Source organism: Periplaneta americana, chromosome 2 (genome assembly GCF_040183065.1).
Source record: "Periplaneta americana isolate PAMFEO1 chromosome 2, P.americana_PAMFEO1_priV1, whole genome shotgun sequence".
NCBI lineage: Eukaryota > Metazoa > Arthropoda > Insecta > Blattodea > Blattidae > Periplaneta > Periplaneta americana.
This window is the reverse complement of record NC_091118.1, coordinates 33,059,796-33,078,067: the sequence shown is the minus strand read 5'-3', so window position 1 is coordinate 33,078,067 and position 18,272 is coordinate 33,059,796. Positions and strand designations below refer to the sequence as shown.

Here is an 18,272-nt window from a genome sequence, read left to right as displayed (position 1 = left end):
TTTAACTATTTTCGAAGATTCGCTTGTATAATTTAACCATTTTCAAAGATTCGCATCATTCGCTTGTATAATTTAACCATTTTCAAAGACTCGCTTGTATAATTTAACCATTCGCTTGTATAATTTAACTATTTTCAAAGATTCGCTTGTATAATTTAACCATTTTCAAAGACTGCTGGTGTAATTTAACCATTTTCAAAGATTCGCTTGTATAATTTAACCATTTTCAAAGATTCGCTTGTATAATTTAACTATCTTCAAAGATTCGCTTGTATAATTTAACTATCTTCAAAGATTGCTGGTGTAATTTAACCATTTTCAAAGATTCGCTTGTATAATTTAACCATTTTCAAAGATTCGCTTGTATAATTTAACTATCTTCAAAGATTCGCTTGTATAATTTAACTATCTTCAAAGATTGCTGGTGTAATTTAACCATTTTCAAAGATTCGCTTGTATAATTTAACCATTTTCAAAGATTCGCTTGTATAATTTAACTATCTTCAAAGATTCGCTTGTATAATTTAACTATCTTCAAAGATTGCTGGTGTAATTTAACCATTTTCAAAGATTCGCTTGTATAATTTAACCATTTTCAAAGATTCGCTTGTATAATTTAACTATCTTCAAAGATTCGCTTGTATAATTTAACTATCTTCAAAGATTCGCTTGTGTAATTTAACTATCTTCAAAGATTGCTGGTGTAATTTAACCATTTTCAAAGATTCGCTTGTATAATTTAACCATTTTCAAAGATTCGCTTGTATAATTTAACTATCTTCAAAGATTCGCTTGTATAATTTAACTATCTTCAAAGATTGCTGGTGTAATTTAACCATTTTCAAAGATTCGCTTGTATAATTTAACCATTTTCAAAGATTCGCTTGTATAATTTAACTATCTTCAAAGATTCGCTTGTATAATTTAACTATCTTCAAAGATTGCTGGTGTAATTTAACCATTTTCAAAGATTCGCTTGTATAATTTAACCATTTTCAAAGATTCGCTTGTATAATTTAACTATCTTCAAAGATTCGCTTGTATAATTTAACTATCTTCAAAGATTCGCTTGTGTAATTTAACTATCTTCAAAGATTCGCTTGTATAATTTAACTATCTTCAAAGATTGCTGGTGTAATTTAACCATTTTCAAAGATTCGCTTGTATAATTTAACCATTTTCAAAGATTCGCTTGTATAATTTAACTATCTTCAAAGATTCGCTTGTATAATTTAACTATCTTCAAAGATTCGCTTGTGTAATTTAACTATCTTCAAAGATTCGCTTGTATAATTTAACTATCTTCAAAGATTCGCTTGTGTAATTTAACTATCTTCAAAGATTCGCTTGTATAATTTAACTATCTTCAAAGATTGCTGGTGTAATTTAACCATTTTCAAAGATTCGCTTGTATAATTTAACCATTTTCAAAGATTCGCTTGTATAATTTAACTATCTTCAAAGATTCGCTTGTATAATTTAACTATCTTCAAAGATTCGCTTGTGTAATTTAACTATCTTCAAAGATTCGCTTGTATAATTTAACTATCTTCAAAGATTGCTGGTGTAATTTAACCATTTTCAAAGATTCGCTTGTATAATTTAACCATTTTCAAAGATTCGCTTGTATAATTTAACTATCTTCAAAGATTCGCTTGTATAATTTAACTATCTTCAAAGATTGCTGGTGTAATTTAACCATTTTCAAAGATTCGCTTGTATAATTTAACCATTTTCAAAGATTCGCTTGTATAATTTAACTATCTTCAAAGATTCGCTTGTATAATTTAACTATCTTCAAAGATTGCTGGTGTAATTTAACCATTTTCAAAGATTCGTTTGTATAATTTAACCATTTTCAAAGATTCGCTTGTATAATTTAACTATCTTCAAAGATTCGCTTGTATAATTTAACTATCTTCAAAGATTCGCTTGTGTAATTTAACTATCTTCAAAGATTGCTGGTGTAATTTAACCATTTTCAAAGATTCGCTTGTATAATTTAACCATTTTCAAAGATTCGCTTGTATAATTTAACTATCTTCAAAGATTCGCTTGTATAATTTAACTATCTTCAAAGATTGCTGGTGTAATTTAACCATTTTCAAAGATTCGCTTGTATAATTTAACCATTTTCAAAGATTCGCTTGTATAATTTAACTATCTTCAAAGATTCGCTTGTATAATTTAACTATCTTCAAAGATTGCTGGTGTAATTTAACCATTTTCAAAGATTCGCTTGTATAATTTAACCATTTTCAAAGATTCGCTTGTATAATTTAACTATCTTCAAAGATTCGCTTGTATAATTTAACTATCTTCAAAGATTCGCTTGTGTAATTTAACTATCTTCAAAGATTCGCTTGTATAATTTAACTATCTTCAAAGATTGCTGGTGTAATTTAACCATTTTCAAAGATTCGCTTGTATAATTTAACCATTTTCAAAGATTCGCTTGTATAATTTAACTATCTTCAAAGATTCGCTTGTATAATTTAACTATCTTCAAAGATTCGCTTGTGTAATTTAACTATCTTCAAAGATTCGCTTGTATAATTTAACTATCTTCAAAGATTCGCTTGTGTAATTTAACTATCTTCAAAGATTCGCTTGTATAATTTAACTATCTTCAAAGATTGCTGGTGTAATTTAACCATTTTCAAAGATTCGCTTGTATAATTTAACCATTTTCAAAGATTCGCTTGTATAATTTAACTATCTTCAAAGATTCGCTTGTATAATTTAACTATCTTCAAAGATTCGCTTGTGTAATTTAACTATCTTCAAAGATTCGCTTGTATAATTTAACTATCTTCAAAGATTGCTGGTGTAATTTAACCATTTTCAAAGATTCGCTTGTATAATTTAACCATTTTCAAAGATTCGCTTGTATAATTTAACTATCTTCAAAGATTCGCTTGTGTAATTTAACCATTCTATGTCATAGTAATGAATGACCACGAAATTCCTTTGCTTTATGCATAACAAAGAATGTCTATAAATAATGTTATCCAGTTACTCTGATTATTTTGAAAATAATAGCACTCCTTCTGCAACTGCTGCCTTGTCTCCATGAGAGGGAGGTGGAGAGAGTTGGTAGAATGATAGAAGAAACGGGAGAACCTCGAGAAAAATCCTCAGTAACTTCTGCTTTGTCCCCCAGAAATTCTATCACTACCTGTTGGGTGATCGAACCCGAGCCGCATCGATGGAGGACCAGCGCTCTAGCACTTCAGTCACAGTCGCAGCTATATTGTATCGCAGCACAGTGCCTGTGGATTTCAGTTACAGCATTAGGCCTATAGCAGATTAATAAGTGGACAATATTGGTACAAAAAGAAAAGTATTCAATAACGAACAAAAAGTGAAATTGTTATTATCATAAGTAGAAAATGGAAAAAGAAAATTGTCTATCGTGAATTTGGACTGGTTAATAATTATATAGTCCAAGCGATTTGTAAAAACGTTCAGTCCTAGAAAACAGCTATTGGTAACGAATCCAAGAAATACGTTTTCCCGTTCAATTTTCTGTACCTTTCCTAATGAAGGAGCTGACAGATGGCTCCAAAAATCGCATGTATCTACACTTGAGAAAATATCCAAAATCCTCAAACGACAACCAGTTTTAAGTAGGCCTATATCACCACAACTGAAAGTGAAAGAACATCTGAACAAATGAGAAGTGGAAGAGAGAGAAATTAGAAGTTTAATTAAGTGAATTAGATATTTCATGTGATTCAATGTTGTGGGTTAGGAGTAGCATCAGTGGTACTATAACTGTAGAAGTATTATAGATATAAATTTACGGAAAGAGGTAATAAAGTAGGAAATTTAGGAGTGAAGCGAAAAGAAAGGGATAAATACGTAATTAAATAGAGGATAGAATAATAGGGAAATAATAAGTGATGTAAGTGTTATAAAATAGAGAAAATGGAAATGTAGGAGAAAATAGATGGAAAAGAATGATCAAGAGTAGATAGATTTGAGAATAGAGAATGAACAAATATGAGATAAATTATGTGATATTAAATAGAAAACCGAGAAATGGGAGACAGTGAGAGAGAATAGAAGAGGATAGTTAGGAAAGGATCGGTAGCGACTCAGTTAAAACAGAAAAATAGGAAGTAATCGGGAAGTACTTGGCAAATGAATATATTAACAAAAAGGATGGCATATTATATATATATATATATATTAAAGGAATGGTGGATCGAGAAAGGTCCAACATAACTATGAATATTGTAAAGTTGGCTGACAAATAATATCAAAATATCACCACAACTTGACAACAATGTGCGAATGACCTGCCGATTTTTTTTTCTTTTCTTTTCTTTTCTTTTGCTTTGCTTGGTTATTTTTTTAGTGAGTTATTTTACGATGCTGTATCAACATCTCAGGTTATTTAGCATATGATTGAAGTGAAGGTGATAATGCCGGTGAAATGAGTTCGGGATCCAGCATCGATAGTTATTATCGCCGCGGCCTAATGCTTAACATGTCGGCATCATACAATAACGTGCGGTGTGCTTTTAAAACAATTTTGCCGACCGATTGTTGCTCTGTAGGTTTCACTCTAAGCGTCACGTTGTCACGTCTACTTCCTCGATAAGAATAAGCACTAGTTTGTTATATTGTTAAATGGCTATTATTATTATTATTATTATTATTATTATTATTATTATTATTATTACTTCATATACGAGTACATTGACATTCTTAACTCTTAATAATAACTCTTTAATAATAATTTTAATCACATAGGGGAGAGTCGGGTAGTATCGGACATCGGGTAATATCGGACAGTGAGTTTCTTTCATCTACCACACGATGATAGTACTTGATTGACATAGTTACGTTTCTGTGATGTCGCATAGAGAAACGTAACCATGTCATTCAGGTACTATCATATGGTGGTAGATGAAAGAAACGCACTGTCCGATACTACCCGATGTCCGATACTACCCGACTCTCCCCTACTTTAATGTTCGTCCTCAGCACAAGGCATTGCAACCTCGGTTTTAGTCCACGTGGATTAGACAAGTAGGTGTCATTTAATAATGGAAGCAGCTTATTGGTTGCAATATTGAAATTGAGGCGAGTGATTGGAGCGGTGACATAAGAAATTGAAAACAGTAATACAATTAAATTTCAAAGACCTGCCGAATGTTATGCACGACGCCGCTCGAAGACCTGCCGAATGTTAACCATGGGAGCGCGGTAATAATACCAGCATTTGCTCATATTGGGTTGAGGGAAAACCCCGGAAAAACCTCAACCAAGTAACTTGCCCCGACCAGGATTCGAACCCGGGCCACCTGGTTTCGCGGCCAGACGTGCTAGTAGTTACTCCACAGTTGTGGACTTGGTTATTTAACAACGTTGTATCAACTACTAGATTATTTAGCGTCGATGGAATTGGTGATAGCTAAGTGGTATTTGCGAGACGAGGTCGAGAATTCGCCATAGATTACCTGATATTCGCCTTACGGTTGAGGAAAACCTGGGTGAAAAATCCAACTAGGTAATCAGCTCAAGCGGGAATCGAACTCTCGCAACTCTGTATTGGTAGAAAAGCGTCTGAGCCGACTGAGCTACGCCGTTGACCGCATTTTTGTAGATTACATGACACATTGGTATAAGAATTCCAAGAGCAATACGAGAAGCTGCTGGGAGAAAAATTAAGAAGGAGCTTGCTGAATTGCACGGGACCGTTAGAAAGAAACACGAGTTGCAGGTTGACAGTGAAATATTCGATCCTCGGTCGAGACAAAGGTTTGGCTGCACCCCACAGCTTCCATATTGATCGCGACTCCCATTAAACTGGTGAAATGGGTCGCTGTAATGTCTGGCTTTGACCTGAAACAACTTATCGCAGAAGCGTCGTCTGGAGGAACACGAATTTCGTACACTCAAAGAAATGCAACACTTCAAACATCGTACTAGAATAAAAAAAAACGGGTAGACTGTTGCTGTGTTTCATGGAAATCGTGTGACGTAAGATGGCTTTTTACAGTAGCGGCTCGTATTTAAAGGCTCTGACAAGGTACCGCCCCAACAGAATTCTAAAAAAACGTATTGAAATTAGAATTTAAATAAATAACGTTTCGGAAATATACATTACTTTAGAAAAGTATAAAGACATCCCACACAAACTCTTCATTTTTACGTTCCCTTTACAAGGTGGAAGAAAAACACAGAAGATAAACTTGTGAATTCTAAATGAGGCAGTAGAGCAAGTGGACAGCTTCAAATACTTGGGGTGTACTATAAGCAGTAACATGAGCTGCTGCCAGGAAGTCGAAAGGAGGATAGCAATAGCCAACGAAGCTTTTAATAGAACTCCTTCTGTTGACCTCTGGAAAAAGAACTATGGAAGAGACTAGTGAAGTGCTTTGTATGGAGTGTGGCATTGTATGAGGCAGAAACATGGACATTACGACGAAGTGAAGAGAAACGAATAGAAACATTTCAAATGTGGATATGGAGAAGAATGGAACGTGTGAAGTGGACAGACAGAATAAGAAATGAAGCTGTGTTGGAAAGAGTGGGTGGAGAAAGAATGACGCTGAAACTGATCAGAAAGAGGAAAAGGAATTGGTTGGGTCACTAGCTGAGAAGAAACTGCCTACTGTAGGATGCACTGGAAGGAATGATGAACGGGAGAAGAGTTCGGGGTAGAAGAAGATATCAGATGATAGACGACATTAAGATACATGGATCATATGAGGAGACAAAGAGGAAGGCAGAAAATAGAGAAGGCTGGAGAAAGCTGGATTTGCAGTGAAAGACCTGTCCTTGGGCAGAACACTAAATGAAATGAATGAGTGCAATAAAATATTAATTGACTTGCTAAAATTCTATTTCACTAATGTTAGCTTCAGAAATACGTTTGAACGGAGCCGCCATTTTCACTTGACTATATGCGGTAAACAAATGACGATCGCAAAGGATATTTTACAGTGAAGAATTTACAGTTTTAAATGTTGGCAAACAAAGAAACAAATGGTTGCGAGGTAAAAGAAAGAAAAGAAAGTATATAAAGATTTTAAAAAATAAAGTAAGCTAATACAATAAAATAGGTATTAATTGACTTACTAAAATCTATTTCGCTAATGTTAGCTTCACCAAAACGTTTGAACGGAGCCACCATTTTCAGTTGACTATCTATGCGGGGAAACAAATGACGATCGCAAAGCATGTTTTATAGTACCGTAAAGAATTTGCATTTTGAAAATGTTGGCAAACAAAGAAACAAATGCTAGAGAAGTGATAAAATTGTAGCGATAAACAGCCATGATTGGTTGAAACACATCCTTTCGTACCGTTTTATTGGTGAAAAGTAGTATGACATAGTAAAAGTGTAATAGTCAGTGCAATTTATGTGTTCAATATATTACCAAAGGGTGTCCATAGTATGAAGATAAGTAAATTTAAATCTGTTCTTAAAATATGGCTTCTTGATAATCCATTTTACAATATAAATGATTTTGTAAATTTTGATGCAAATCCTATTTATTAATTCTGCAGTGCTCGGAAAAGTGACACAAGTCAGTTTCCACAAACCTTTTTTGATGATTTATAGACAACTTACGGAACATCTGCTCGCTTGGAAAAAAATACATAAGTATTTCTCCCATTACAATAATTCATACAGAAAAGAAATCAAATCGACATAAACCAGTGCAAGTTGTCAATAAGTTATCAAAAAAAGGTTTGTGGAAATTGACTTATGTCACTTTTCCCAAGCACTGCAGAATTATTGTCTTATAACTTCAGGCGTATGACGTACTTGACAATAAACTGATTAAAGGTCCAAGGTTAACTGTATATTAACAGCCCTGAATATTGTATAGACTTATGTCTTCGATATTTTGAGTTATTTTGTCATTTGATACACCAGTCCACTTTTCTAAGAAAGGCGCCAACAATGTGTTTCTATGGCGACCAAATTCATAGCGGCGGGTTAGTTCCAGAAATTTCCGTCGGCACATACGTATATAACATGAGTATTTATTATCTTCATGCAGGAATGATACAGACGAGTGTACTGTATGGGAAAAGCCAGCAAGAAGCAATGCATCGATCGTGAGTGGAAAGACTCTTCTACAAAGTTTCCAGACAGGAAAGTCGTCTGACAATTGAAGTTTTCTGAGTTGCAAAGCTAGCGCCAACCGCCGTCTAAGAAGCACTGCCGCGAGTGCCAACGCTACCCATCTGGAATGGAGTCGCTGCTGTCGGGGGAGGTCTGATTATAAAGGAATGTCACTTAATAGTAATATGCGTTACAAGAGCGGTATGTTGACGTTTTCATGGTCGAGGAAAACATTGAAAAAGCGAAACGTAGTTGAGTTTTTTTAATTTCCGAGAACATGAAAACAAACATACCGCTCGTGTATCGTACATTATTTTGTGCGAAGATCGCTTATTACATACCTGAAAGACGAATTTCTAATTAGTTGCAATGAAATCTCCATGTTGGTGTCTGTTCAATGACGCCAACTTCGGAACACCAAAATATCTTTCTTCAACATTGTTGCTGTAAAATGTTTTCCGTGTTTACTATACTCCAGCAGGCCGTGATATACGTCTGTCTTTTTTCCCCCCAGTCTGTAAATGCGAACTTAAAACAAACGGTAAGGTTATGTAATGATTTATTTTTCATTTTAATATTTTAACAATATTATTTATATAACATATTGCAGTAATAACATCGGCATCTGGAATCTCGTTGATTTTTTTCACGGCTTCCTTAATGTTACTTGTATCAGGAATGCAATAAGTTTCGTGGAGTAGTAGACTTCACTTAATTTTTGCAAATATTTAAAAACAATAATTAACATTGCAATTTAGGTGAAATTGCAGTGGTAAGTTTCCAATTTATAATTATTACTATGTTAAACGTCTCTAAAAATAATATGTTAAAAGCCTAAAGCTTAAGCGGTAAGAAGAGGGAAATTGTTATGTGTGTTACGTTGGGAATACTGAATGTGGTATTTCACACTTACCGCGTATTGGTTCTGTGCGTATTTGCTTGGTTTCCGCACAAAACCAATCCGCGGAAAGTCTAAAATTCCACATTCAGTATTCCCAACCTAATACACATAACAATTTCCCTCTTCTTACCGCTTAAGTGACATATTGATTTTGCTGCTTTAGGCTTTTAACATATTATTTTTAGAGACGTTCAATATAGTAATAATTATAAATTGCAAACTTACCACTGCAATTTCACCTAAATTATACTGTTAATTATTGTTTTTAAATATTTGCAAAAATTAAGTAAACTCTACAACTCCACTAAAGTTACTGGATTCGCGATGCAAGTAACATTAAGGAAGCCGTGAAAAAATCAACAAACTTGCCGTTGTTATTACTGCAATATGTTATGTAAATAATATTGTTAAAATATTAAAATAAAAAATAAATCATTACATAACCTTACCGTTTGTTTTAAGTTCGCATTTATAGACTGGGGGAAAAAAAAAGACGGATGTAGCCTATATCACGGCCTGCTGGAGTATAGTAAACACAGAAAACATTTTAAAGCAACAATGTTGAAGATAGATATTTTTGTTTTGCAAATTTGCCGTCATTGAACAGAAACCGAGATGGAGATTTCATTGCAACTAATTAGAAATTCCTATTTCAGTTATGTAATAAACGATCTTCGTACAAAATAATGTACGATACACGAGCGGTATCTTTTCTTTCAATTCTTGGAAATTAAAAAAGCTCAACTACGTTTCGCTTTTTTAGACTTTTCCTCGAACATGAAAACTTCAACATACCGCTCTTGTAACGCATATTACTATAATGAACACACAGATTTGAGTTAGTTTCATGTGCTTTCTTTACTTGTGATTTAATTTAGTTTGTTTGGTAACAAAATCGGACACTACACTTGATGGTTCTTCTCGTGACTTGATTCAATCGTTTTTGTCTGTTTTTGGACGTAATTTTCGTAGCTGCTGTTATGCTTAAAAGGTCTTAAAACGTTACTAATTTTTTTAATGGGTGAACTGTTGTGAGAGATTTAATTACACTCCATGTGAAATTGTGTTTTAAATGTAAATAGCATATTAAATATATATTTTGAATTTTATATATCTTGTAATCATGCGTTTTTGTTAATTGGTTATTTTACGAGGTTTTATCAACTGCTATCGATTATAGCGTCTGAATGAGGTGAAGGTGATAATGTCGGCGAAATGAATCCAGGGTCCAATGCCGGAAGTTACCCAGCATTTGATTTTATTAGGTTGGGGGGAAAACCCCGGAGAAAAATCTCACCCAGATAACGTGTTCCAACCAAGATTTGAAACCGGGCCCGCTCGTTTTACGGTCAGGCATGTTTACCGTTATTCTACAGCGGTGGACTAAGTAATCACGTGTTCACTATGCAACTATATACATATACTTTGGAACCTGATGATGACTACCAGCTAGTCCAAAATGTTTGTCGTCACACCATCCAAAGATAACTAATTCGATTATTTTAAAAAAGATAACAAACTCCTGAGCTATTTATATCCGAACTCACACTTTTTGAAATCCAAATTGCAATAGAAAAATCAGGAAAACTAGAAATCTCCAGGTATCGATCAAATTCCAGCAGAATTAATACAAGAGGGTGGAAGCGCATTATCTAGCGAATTTTATAAGCTTATACTTGCTATTTGGGAAAAGAAAATTGTACCAGAACAATGGAAGGCATCCATAATTGTACCTATCTTTAAGAAGGGAGAAAATACTTATTGTAGTAACTTTCTAGGAATGTCACTTTTGTTGACGTCTTACAAAATTTTGTCCAATATTATTTTGAGAAAATTAACTCCATATGTAGATGAAATTATTGGGGATCATCAGTGTGGTTTTAGGCGTAATAGATCGACTATTGATCAGATTTTTTTGTATTCGACAGATATTGGAGAAAAATGGAAGTATTATGGTACAGTACATCAGTTATTCATAGATTTAAAAAAGGCATATTACTCGGTTAATTATATGATATTCTTATTGAATTTGCTATTCCCAAGAAACTAGTTCAATTGTTTAAAATGTGTCTCAATGAAACGTACAGCAGAGTCCATGTAGGCCAGTTTCTATCTGATGCTTTTCCAATTCACTGCGAGCTAAAGCAAGGAGATGCACTATCACCTTCACTTTTTAACTTTGCTCTAGAATATGCCATTAGGAAAGTCCAGAATAACAGAGAGGGTTTGGAATTGAACGGGTTACATCAGCTGCTTGTCTATGCGGATGACGTGAATATGTTAGGAGAAAATCCACAAACGATTAGGGAAAACACAGGAATTTTACTGAAAGCAAGTAAAGAGATAGGTTTGGAAGTAAATCCCGAAAAGACAAAGTATATGATTATGTCTCGTGACCAGAATATTCTGCGAAATGGAAACATAAAAATTGGAGATTTATCCATCGAAGAAGTGGAAAAATTCAAATACCTGGGAGTAACAGTAACAAATATAAATGATACTCGAGAGGAAATTAAACACAGAATAAATATGGGAAATGCCTGTTTTTATTCGGTTGAGAAGCTTTTGTCATCCAGTCTGCTCTTAAAAAACCTGGAAGTTAGAATTTATAAAACAGTTATATTACCAGTTGTTCTTTACGTTGTGAAACTTGGACTCTCCCTTCGAGAAAGAAAGAGAGGCTAAGAGTGTTCGAGAATAAGGTGTTTTTGGAAAATATTTGGGGCTGAGAGGGATGAAGTTACAGGAGAATGGAGAAAGTTACACAACGCAGAACTGCACACATTGTATTCTTCACCTGACATAATTAGGAACATTAAATCCAGACGTTTGAGATGGGCAGGGCATGTAGCACGTATGAGCGAATCCAGAAGTGCATACAGAGTATTAGTAGGGAGACCGGAGGGGAAAAGACCTTTGGGGAGGCTGAGACGTAGATGGCAGGATAATATTAAAATGGATTTGAGGGAAGTGGGATATGATGGTAGAAATTGGACTACTCTTGCTTAGGATAGGGACCGATGGCGGGCTTATATGAGGACGGCAATGAACCTCCGGGTTCCTTAAAAGCCTTTTGTAACTAAGTAAGTGTTTTGACGGTTATAATTATTTATCATTGGTTGTGTTCTTCACCTGACATAATTAACAACATTAAATCCAGACGTTTGAGATGGGCAGGGCATGTAGCACATATGGGCGAATCCAGAAATGCATATAGAGTGTTAGATGGGAGGCCGGAGGGAAAAAGACCTTTAGGGAGGCCGAGACGTAGATGGGAAGATAATATTAAAATGGATTTGAGAGAGGTGGGATATGATGATAGAGAATGGATTAATCTTCCTCAGGATAGGGACCAATGGCGGGCTTATGTGAGGGCGGCAATGAACCTCCGGGTTCCTTAAAAGCCAGTAAGTAAGTAGTATACCAACAAATTAGCGGAAATGTCTCTAAAAATTAGCAGTCTTAGTTATAACAATCCATAAAACGTGTTAATAGAATTTAATATGAACTATTTCTTCAGGAACAAAATAGGTTTTTACCAAAAATCCGGTGTGTAGTTGTAATATGCTCGCGTTGCATTTAATTCAGTTAACTTTTCATGGAGTTAATAATAATTATACAGTCTGGAATTGCCGGTCGCACGAAAATCCAGTCTGTTACGCCAGACTGACTCTGATTAAAGAGGCTAATGCGTGAACTGTCATAGAACGGAGAGCAACAGATGGCACGCGATGACTTCTAATGAGGGATCCGCTGAACACCGCCTGGCGCACCATGCGTCAACCGGTTCTCACTTGCGAAGTGATCTTCTGCGATGGCTCTCGGTCTGGAGGTTGAAGGGAGGAAGTTCTCCGGTTGCCGAGGGGGCGTGCGCGCGTCAGGAAGCAGCGGACTTGTTTATCTCCCGCCAGAGTGACAAGATCGGCTAAATGGAACTGGTTTCCTATTGCTCGGGCTGACCACAATTAAGCTGACCTCTATACGACTAGCTGGGCTGATCTAGATACAGTGGACACAGATTTAACAGAGGCTCTACCGACTTTAAAAAGTCACTCACTAATCACATTATAATTAATTGACTTTCTATCCTGTTTTCCTGTGTTGAAAGCCACTGTATCCCATTTGTACTTGATCTCGTTAAAGATTTATTTTTAATCAGTCTATTCTCTAAGTTATTTTATATACGAGTGTATAGACCTCGGATTTTAGATAAAACTCGTTTTATTCTTGATGTAATATATGAAAATAAATTCGTATATTCACGATTTATGGAAATATTTGATCAAAATTGATGGTCCTGTAGTCCCTAAAAATACAGACAATGACGTTAGAATAGTAATATACGTTACAAGAGCGGTATGTTGACGTTTTCATGGTCGAGGAAAAGATTGAAAAAGCGAAACGTAGTTGAGCGTTTTTAATTTCCGAGAACATGAAAACAAACATACCGCTCGTGTATCGTACATTATTTTGTGCGAAGATCGTTTATTACAGACCTGAAAGACGAATTTCTAATTAGTTGCAATGAAATCTCCATGTTGGTTTCTGTTTAATGACGGCAACTTCGGAAAACCAAAATATCTTTCTTCAACATTGTTGCTATAAAATGTTTTCTGTGTTTACTATACTCCAGCAGGCCGTGATATACGTCTGTCTTTTTTTTCCCCCCAGTCTATAAATGCGAACTTAAAACAAACGGTAATGTTATGTAATGATTTATTTTTCATTTTAATATTTTAACAATATTATTTATATAACATATTGCAGTAATAACATCCGCATCTGAAATCTTGTTGATTTTTTCACGGCTTCCTTAATGTTACTTGTATCAGGAATGCAATAAGTTTCGTGGAGTAGTAGATTTTACTTAATTTTTGCAAATATTTAAAAACAATAATTAACACTGCAATTTAGGTGAAATTGCAGTGGTAAGTTTCCAATTTATAATTATTACTATGTTAAACGTCTCTAAAAATAATATGTTAAAAGCCTAAAGCAGTAAAATGAATGTCGCGGTTAAGCGTAAGAAGAGGGAAATTGTTATGTGTGTTACGTTGGGAATACTGAATGTGGTATTTCACACTTACCGCGTATTGGTTCTGTGCGGAAAACAAGCAAATACGCACGATCTCGCACAAACAATTTTTGTGCGAGATCGTGCATATTTGCTTAGTTTCCGCACAAAACCAATCCGCGGAAAGTCTAAAATTCCACATTCAGTATTCCCAACCTAACACACATAACAATTTCCCTATTCTTACCGCTTAAGTGACATATTGATTTTACTGCTTTAGGCTTTTAACATATTATTTTTAGAGACGTTCAATATAGTAATAATTATAAATTGGAAACTTACCACTGCAATTTCACCTAAATTGCACTCTTAATTATTGTTTTTAAATATTTGCAAAAATTAAGTAAACTCTACAACTCCATTAAAGTTACTGCATTCGTGATGCAAGTAATATTAAGAAAGCCGTGAAAAAATCAACAATATCATAGACTCATCATAGACTGGGGGGGGGAAAAAAGACGGACGTAGCCTATATCACGGCCTGCTGGAGTATAGTAAACACAGAAAACATTTTCAAGCAACAGTGTTGACGATAGATATTTTTGTTTTGCAAATTTGCCGTAATTGAACAGAAACCAAGATGGAGATTTCATTGCAACTAATTAGAAATTCCTCTTTCAGGTTTGTAATAAACGATCTTCGCACAAAATAATGTACGATACACGAGCGGTATGTTTTCTTTCAATTCTCGGAAATTATAAAAGCTCAACTACGTTTCGCTTTTTCAAACTTTTCCTCGAACATGAAAACTTCAACATACCGCTCTTGTAACGCATATTACTATTACCTATTACACTTTTTATTTGCGAAAATTCATAACGGTATGTAAACAATACTATAAAAAGTTCTTTAAAAAAATATGGCGTAGCCCTAATATAACTATATAGGATAGAGTATATACATATAAAAAGCGAACCGTAAGTAATGTCATTAATTTCAGGGGCTATTCAAACTAAGAAGTTTAACCGTTAACTGGGCAAAGCTTCATTTCTCACACTAGTTTATTAAACCTTGTCGGACCGTAAAGAAAACAACTATCCCAATGTCCATATTTTTATATGTTGTACAGTCTATACATATAATTTGAACTGGTAATAGAAATTACTGGAAAACGGCTGGACTGATTTTAATAAATGACCCCTCATTTTGAAGCTTGGAACTCAAAGTTTTTCGGAAAAATAGTAGTTTTCAGTGAAATGTCAATTTTGAAACATAATTTTCCTATTTTCCAAAATCCATCTGTCGTCAGCTTTGAGAACTGGCTAATAGCATTCACGGCCGACTTGATATTCCCTTCGCTTTTTTGTAAAGGAGAAGCGAAGCGAGCATTAAGTCGGCCGTGTTGCATTTCAGAATAAAACAAAACATATACTACAGTAAACAATATTACACGAAGGCCATGATCTGCAAGAATGCGGACATATTTAGAGCTCAAATTAAATTGGTTATTAAAAACTTAACTTACTAAAAATAATTTACAGGTTGTATTCTGTGGTGTGTAATTTGCTGGGTACAGCTCTGTATTGGATATTAAAAACTACAAAACTTGAGGTGGTTTCATGATATTATTACCACTAGAAATGAAATATTATTGTAGTTAATGCCATGATGTGACTATTTTTCATCAATTATACATATTGATGCTATATTGATGATATGAAAGTGAAACGTTTTGGGGTTATATAAGTAGATATAGAGAATCACTTAAATTAGATTTTGATTTCTATATTTTACTGAGTGACGGCTGTATAGTATATGTAGTATACGTTACTGAATGCTATAAAAATTACGTAAGATAATAATATTATTAAAAATCAAATATTTTTATAGTTATTATTCAAGTGGGGTTGGGTCTTATTCATATATTTAATGGCGGTGTGGTGTAGATATTTATATGCGTGGTTCTCTTCAGTATTTGCTCGAGAGAATCTTTCATTGTTATGGAAGCAAATAACTTTCCGAATGTCTGGTATTCTTCATTGAAAATAAATCTAAAAAATGTTTATTTGAACGTCTAATGAACATAGTTTGCAGCATTTGCTGCACAAGCCACTAGTATTATAGTATTGTGAAATTTTAATTTTCCTTCTAATTTTTTTCTATTCTATTAAAATTATAGCATATAACCTATTAACCTGTTGTATTCTATAGGATACTTTGTCAATTTAAGGGTTAATATAGTTTTCCTCGTTTTTGCTTTCTTTTTTTAGATAAAAATTGTTTTATACGAAACATTTCATAGTCGGCCTCGGTAGTGTAGTTGGTACAGCGCTGGCCTTCTTTGCTCGAGGTTACGGGTTCGATCGCGGCCCAGGTCGTTGGCATTTAAGTGTGTTTAAATGCATTATTCTTTTCTGTATTAAATCGCGCAATGTTTTATTGTAATTGATAATTTATGAATGTAATGAAAATTTTCATAAACTTATTTTACCATGTTAGAAGCCATTGGAATACAGCCTATTTTAGGTACCTAAAGTAAGATTTTTAGACCTGAAATCCAACATTTAATTATACAAGGTGGGTCAAATGTCGCTTTCCCCTTTATTCGTTCATACGTTAGGTTTCATACTTGTACATCATCATGTACCATGTTCGTGCGTCAATTGTTTTTCTGATGTCTTGTCTTGTTATTGTTGTTGTTTTGTTTTATTGTGTTGGGTTGCATCTCTATGCAATTACTGCTAGTTTCTTGCAATGAATCGCAAATTAACCACAGAACAACGTGTTTTTGTGCTACAGCGTTGGTGGAAGCACAGTAAGAACACATTGTGTATCGAGAAACAAGGCCTCCATTTTAAACAAAATCTGTAAATAAATGTGTAGTCAAATGTAAATTTAATGTAAGGAAGTGTTTGGGGAAAGCGACTTTTAACCCGCTCCGTATAATCACTCCTTTGCATTTCCATTCCATCCCTATTTCTTTATATTTAATTGCATTATGTTCCACTTCATTACATTCTATTGTATTCTACTTCTCTACATTCCATTCCACTTCGTTGCATCCTGTTCTGTCCCACATTTTTACATTCTGTTCCACTTTGTCACATATGGCACACCGTTACCCCGAACGGCTAGACCGTCAGCTTTCCACTCTGGTAACCCGGGTTCGAGTGCCGGTGACTCCAACTGGAATTTTTGGCGGACAGAAACGGTGTTTGGTGATAGATGATGCCAGAGAGAGACGTAGGCCAGCCGTGACGAAAATGTAATCGTGCGCCGAGCCACTATGTAATCTGCAACGTGGATAGCACCTATGGAGGGAGGCGGACACCCGAAGGGGAAGTGAAGCAACTGTCTGACTTATTAACGGATTTTCATTTTCCTTACGTCAAGCACTCAAGTATAATTTTATACAGTATAAGGTTAAAAACTAATGTGTAGTACATGTAACGAAGAAAGAAATGAACAAGAAAACATAGGACACATTATCACAACCTAAAATTAACTGTCTTCAGAATGTCTCTGCGACAGAGTTTCAAAATGAGGAATTATGTCACTGCCAGTCGTAGTTGATCACGAAGGTATTTGTCTATCAGTCGTAATCTAAATTAGGTTTTTACTATTTTCATTGTTGAAAATAATTTTTCACAAACGTAAGTTGTAGCGAACATGGCTTCAACAGAGCAAGCGAAAAAACGAAGCTTCGGATGTTTATTTTTTGGCACAGATTTGAAAAGTTCAACATTTGTCAAATCCTTACATCTAGCTTTCATTGTAACATTATATTGTAAATCTGTGAGTTTAAATTAAAGACCTAACCGCATTATTCGTACATCTGCTGAAAAAGGATCGACGTACAGAGATAATAATAATAATAATAATAATAATAATAATAATAATAATAATAACACAACCTTTTAATGTTTCATGAGTAACATGTAGTATAATGCTGTTTTATGTTATACAACCGTTTTCCTCGTAATACTTGTGAACATATCATACATTTAGATTCCTTTCAGTTATAAGCCATTTTCTCTGCCATAGTTTTGTAAAAATATAGGCTATATATTTCTTTTTTTTCCTTCCTTTCCCCTTTTTGCTCTCTTTATCAGCCGATGAATTTATTATCATAGCCTTTTTATCGTGAATTTTATTTAATTTTCGTATTTCTTTTCTTTTTTATTATTATTTTATTACATTCCATTTTGATATATTCTTCCTTACGTTTTTCCATATTAACCATTTGTACTAAATGAGTTGCTTTC

The 18,272-nt window shown here is 34.3% G+C and overlaps 1 protein-coding gene across 4 annotated transcripts in view; it reads left to right on the top strand.

Annotated features, from left to right (window-relative positions):
* Evi5 (ecotropic viral integration site 5) overlaps nt 1-18,272 on the top strand; it is a 349,793-nt gene that overhangs the window by 103,558 nt on the left and 227,963 nt on the right. The gene's annotated exons all lie outside the window — the stretch shown is intronic.